The sequence below is a fragment of the Paramisgurnus dabryanus genome, chromosome 21 (assembly GCF_030506205.2).
Source record: "Paramisgurnus dabryanus chromosome 21, PD_genome_1.1, whole genome shotgun sequence".
NCBI classification, from domain to species: domain Eukaryota; kingdom Metazoa; phylum Chordata; class Actinopteri; order Cypriniformes; family Cobitidae; genus Paramisgurnus; species Paramisgurnus dabryanus.
In genome coordinates, this window is record NC_133357.1 from 21,197,379 (window position 1) to 21,203,378 (window position 6,000).

The window sequence follows — 6,000 nt, forward strand, 5'->3', positions numbered from 1 at the left end:
CTGTTTTTCGCCGAACTCAGAGGTCCTCTGAGAAATTTAATCCCGTCCGGATGCAATGTCTGTGTTTGCCCGCAATATCTTTCGAAAACGCGGTTCATTTCGTGTTTTGGCCAACGTGATCTGCCGTAAGGTCTTACTAATGCGCGTATATTGTATTTCCTGAGTCCCATTCATTCAGATATGGATGTTTTTTCGCATTCGGCAAAATAAAATAATTAAATCAAGACGAGCTGAATATCAAACACTGTTAAGACTAAACACTGATATATCATTAACATTATAAGAAACTCCGTTCAAAGTTGTTCAACTCCGGAATGGTAATGTTAATTAATAAAGATATTAAATTGTATTAATCATTATTTCTTCATTATTTTGGGTTTATTATAAGCAGACAGTAATATAAAACATGTAGGCTAACTTTACTTTAGTAGGATTTGTATATTTTATTTTGATTTGTTAAAATTAAATTAATAAATTACATGTTCTGTCATAATTTTACATTTAAAGCAAAATATTTAACATTGCAAACACGTGTATCCAGAGCACGTGCTCTTCTGCAACGCCCAAATGCATGAAACAGACACTCCCATCTCTGGAATAGCCTGCATCATTTTAATCCCGTCCGAATCGGTACATAAAAACACAGACGTCCTGGGGGACACCTTGAAACTCAAACGTTGTTTGGAAAACTAATCCCGTCCGAATAGTGCTTTATTTGCAAATTGGCCCATAATATGCATGCGCATGATGTCACCATTTTCACAAATTCACATTTTTGTAGTTTTGCAAACTCGCACTTTGAAGCCCATTTACAAAAATGTGCATTTTCAAGGCACCACTGCTACTGTTGTGTGTATGAATAACAGCCAAAACACAAATTTTTTCTAGTTTAAGTTGGAAACTGTGTGGTTTAAGCATCCGTTTTAAATATAAGCAGGTTCTCTTTATTCATATTTGTATATACACGTAATATTCATTGTAGGTAGTGATCATCATCTGTCTAGAATCTGAAAACATTATAAATTAAACACTGATCAGCTTGCCATTTTAATGTAATGCAAACAAGCTTCATACAACTGAAGTGTACTAGTTTTCAGAAAACAATACTAAAAATCAAGAAAAGTCAAAGCGAATTCAGTTTCAAACGTCCTTTGCATTTGATGCTCAGCTTTTACAGTGCAGTGTATAAGGAGTAATCGAATCCATGTGTTTCAGCAGTCAGTAAGTCTGCATTTACTGACTAACCCTCCATGCCACATTTTCCTATTTCTGTTGAGTAAACACCCGCTAAACTTTTTGGCACGTTTGTATAATTTTTCTACAAACTTACAGAGCTAAACCCCATGAACCATCAAATGAAAAGGCCCATGGCTGCACAAAGTGACTAAGTATAGAAAGTTCCACTGTGGGCCTGTAAAAGTGGGAATTTGCGGCTAACCGTGAGACACTGTTTCCACTCAAGTCCTCCTTCGTCATGGTAGGCTGGACTAGACTACGCAAAGGAAAATCCTGCCGGCTTGCGTGAAGCCACGGCAACGTTTTAGATGGAAAAGCAGCGTTGATGTGTAAAATGATCTGCTTTGACCTAAATACAAATAGAAGTTTAAAAAAAAATTATAGTAGTAATGTAATAAAACTTGCATAATTCCTTAAATCTAAAAATGATTTAATTTAAAAACCTAAAATATATGATTGATTTAAAAACTTTATTCCCTCTTATCCTGACTTTTCATTGCCTTGTGAATGAATAGGTGAGTGGAAAAGATTTGGAAAAGGCCACATGCTTAGACAAGAATCCTTAGCCTTCTGTGCTGCCCACTCAACTCGTTTTTCTCTGTCCAGACAGTTTCACAAAACCCCATTGTTCCCACTATATCTGCACAAGACAGCAATTGAGCAATACAGTATATAATTAAAACCAACATAATCACGGTTAAGGCAATCTTAAGTGTTTTTATGTCATCTGTCTGAGCACATGGTAAAGTAACTTTGTACGCAGTCTCATGACCTTGTGGTGTGCTTTCTCTTATGGTTTAGTTATGCAATTTGATATCCTCTGTTTACTTTAAATTCTGGGAAAGTCATGCATTTCTACAACACTGAAGTGACTCTTAAAATGTGCAGTTATGCTTCCCTAAACACAAGGAATGCATATGGATAAATCAAATGACCAAAGTTTTGATATTGTCTCTTTCCCTTATGCCCTCATAAGTTTTGATATGCCCACAAATCTCTTAAAAATGCTAGATTTTAGCATTTTATTAAAAAAGCTAAAAAAGAAGCTTGAATGCACATGCAAACACATCGCTATTATACTATAATGCTGTAAATGATGGTCAGGGCTTTGCTATGCTGCAAGTAAGGTTATCAGTGTGGGTTTTAGTGCAATGCTATGCTGTTGCTAAGGTGGGTTGCATGGTTGCTAAGGTATTGTTAAGTGGTAACAAGTGTGGAAACTATGTGGTTGCTTTCTGGCCAAAGTCAAAAAAGTTTAACTATGCTTTTCCTAACTATGGGGTGGTTTCCGGGACAGGAATTAGACTAGTCCTTGACTAAAATAAATGTAAGAGCTGTCCAAACTGAAAACAACATGCACTGACATATCTTTAAATACATCAGTGCCCTTCGTTTTGCCTTAAAATGCATGCAAGTAATGTTTTTAGTAAGGCATGTTTGTTAAAACTACACTCAAAAAAATGCTGGGTTGTTTTTAAACCACGGCTGGGTAACTACTGGACAGAACACATTGCTGGGTTAAAATGACCCAAATAATGGGTTGTTTTAACCCAACTGCTGGGTTGTTCCAATATGGTTGATTAAAGATGCAATTTGTAAAATCCGCGCTGCTAGAGGGCGCCAGATCAAATCAATAACAATGACGTAGATTAATGATGCTCTAAAGCAGCGTAGACTGATGGGATTTGTTGTCTTTAACTCAAACGCTGATGCCCATCAATCAGACGGGAACGAGAAATCATGTTACACATGATCAAGTTTTATAAATGTTGATGACATCGTTTCTTTTTTCATTATGTAAGGTTTCATGTAACGTTCAAAACGCAATTGTTAGTCATAGATGTTACAGTATTAGTCCAATACGATGGTTTGTTAACACAGCACAGAATTAAGTGTTCAGATGAACAAACTTAACATAAAAAAGTGAGTGGCCCGACAGACGCGATTACTTCCGCATTTGTCCACGACACTGTTGTCATGTGGTTTTTACGTCAGTAAAGGCGGTAACAAAAGGTAACGTAGATATTAACGTCATTTACAGGCGACTGCACTGCCCCGTTCTTAATTTTCTCATAATTTACAAGTAGTTGAAAACATTATAGATTTTGTTAGTTATCAGCTGGAAAAAATATATAACACCAGACTAGTGGTTTTTGGATATTTTACTGCAAATATCTTACAAATTGTACCTTTAACAATAACCCAACAGTTGGGTTAAAACAGCCCATTATTTGGGTCATTTAAACCCAGGGGCCTGGGTTAGTGTAGTTTTATTTCCTAATTAAACTAAGGCTTAGTCCTGGCTTAAGCAAATCACTGTCCGGGAATCCACCCCTATAAATATACTTCAGATTTTTTTTTTCAGCTAATGCTGCGTTCCATACAACTCGGATTTAGGATATTTTCCACCTCAACCCGGAAATAAAGTCTGGAACGGCACTCGTTTAATGTTACTAAACACTTTATGATGCGGTCTTCCAGAAAGGGCTTAGTTCCACACTAAAATGTATGTTTGGGCTGACTTGTTTGGGATCGTTTAGAGACCTTTGAAGCTGCATTTTAAACTGTAAAACTTTTTGAAACTGTATTTTTAAACTGCACTGAAACTGTGAACTGTTGATGTCCAAAAATTGACTATTAAATTGAGAAAAATCAGGGAATGTTTTCCTCATAAAACTTAATTTCTTTTGAACTTAACGAAAAAAGATTAAAAGAAAGTGGAGTATTCCTTTAATTTGAACATATGTTTGTAAAAACTACTTAAATGTCCTAATATAACTAAGGACTAGTCCTGGATTCATCTAAAAATGGTCTGGGAAACTGCCCCTAAACTTTTAATTGAACTTAATCCAGACGTTTTTCCAGTTTTTAGATGGGAAGTATCCTAAAATGATGTCTTGAATGCAGCATAGAATTTAAAACAAACCCCTAACACATTTGAGCATAAATAATAGCAGGTGTCACCTATTAAAGCTCACATTTCACAAAGTCCGATTCCTCTGTGCATTAGTCTTTGAAAAAAAGGCTCAACAACACACACAAAAAAGAAACAACAACAGGACTGTGTTTCAGTAAGATTTTATAGCTTTATAAAAGCCCTCATAACTCCAGTTCCACATGTCTGGGCTCCCTGGACAGAAGATTACCATCAGATATCCCTCACAGGTGCAGCTTTCATAAGACCTGAGTCATACGCCCCCTTTCTTCTCCTGTTCAGCACACATTTTTGCTTTTGTGTGATCAAGATGGGCATTGCCCTCTATTCTTCTTATAATGCAAAAGCTTCGATTATAAAGTAATGTTTAAGTCATTGTTAAAGCTCCAGTGCACACACAACGGACAGCTTAATGTATGTATACTTAAATCCTATATACAGTTTTTACTGTACATCCTACATTGCATCCACTTATTTCGGAGTTTCTCATATTTCACTAAAGTGCCAAATTCAATGGTGAAGATCAAAAGAGAAAGGTAAGGTTACCCTAACCTGAACCTAACCAAAGTTTAAAAGAGAAGTTTCATCCAAAGCAACTTTCAATGCATTTAAGCTATACATTTGATCAGTAAATGTTTTCTGAAACTCAAACCCACAACCTTTGAACTGCTTACATAATGCACATACCAATTAAGCTGCAGAAACAAACAATCCCACACATTTTTGGGCCGTCTGAATTTCTGAAACCACCAATAACATACTACTGCATCACAAACAAACAGCATTCACCTATATTTACAGTGTGCAATTAAGCAAGACCTACAGTACAGCATCTCTCAATAGTGATTTATAGGATTGACCGCTTAAAACCTTCAAAAATTTGAAAGAGTGGCTATTACGAGAAAGCAAGATGGTCATTAGATTTTCCTATGTGCATTTTAACCATCAGAGCGAAACGTGGAGAACAGCACACAGACAACCGCTTTGGCAGCGTGTGTTTTAATTTAGGGGGGAAACCCAAAGGAAATTTTAACAAGCGTTACCATGGCAACCAGCAACACATGAAACCAGACTGTGGTGCCACCATGGAAACAAAATTCTGGCTGACGTATAGCGTAACAAGAGACAGCATTTGGTACTTCACTAACAGTTCGCTTATTCAAAAAGTGCTCTATATAAAACTACAGTGGGTGGGGCATTTCCTGCCAAAATTATACAGTCATACTTCATCTTCTTGTGCTTTTTTTACTGCATAGCATTTTAGTAACCACACTATTGTGGGACTTCATGATTTGCAGTTACTATGCAAAATCATCAGATTTGTGAATGAGAGGAATCGCTGATGAAAGATAAACAGATTTATCACAGAAATACAGTATGTGACCCTGCCTGTGAAATTTAAGATAAGGTGTCATAATCTGATGATGAGATTAGTAGCATTAAAGTTTGATTTAACTTTCTTTTTGATCTTTGACATGGCCGTACTCAGTCAATAGTGAATATCAAGATTATATTTTCACAGATCGTTCTTCACATTATGTAGAGTAAGTTCATATGTTAAGTATTATGTAATTAATGTAAGCATTATGTGAGGAATTATTGACAACGGGCCGTTGAATGATAAGAAAATAATGCACCAGCGGAGTGCCGCATTACCACCTTGGGTGTGCATTAAAGCAACACTATGTAGTTTTTTTACCTTTAAATAATGTCTCTAAAATTATTTCAGTGATAGAACAACTTTTAACTGGACAAATTGTACTGTTGCTGCAACCTAAGCAGCCTCCTAGCTGCTACAAGCACACTCTGAATTGGCGGTGGAGGGTAGA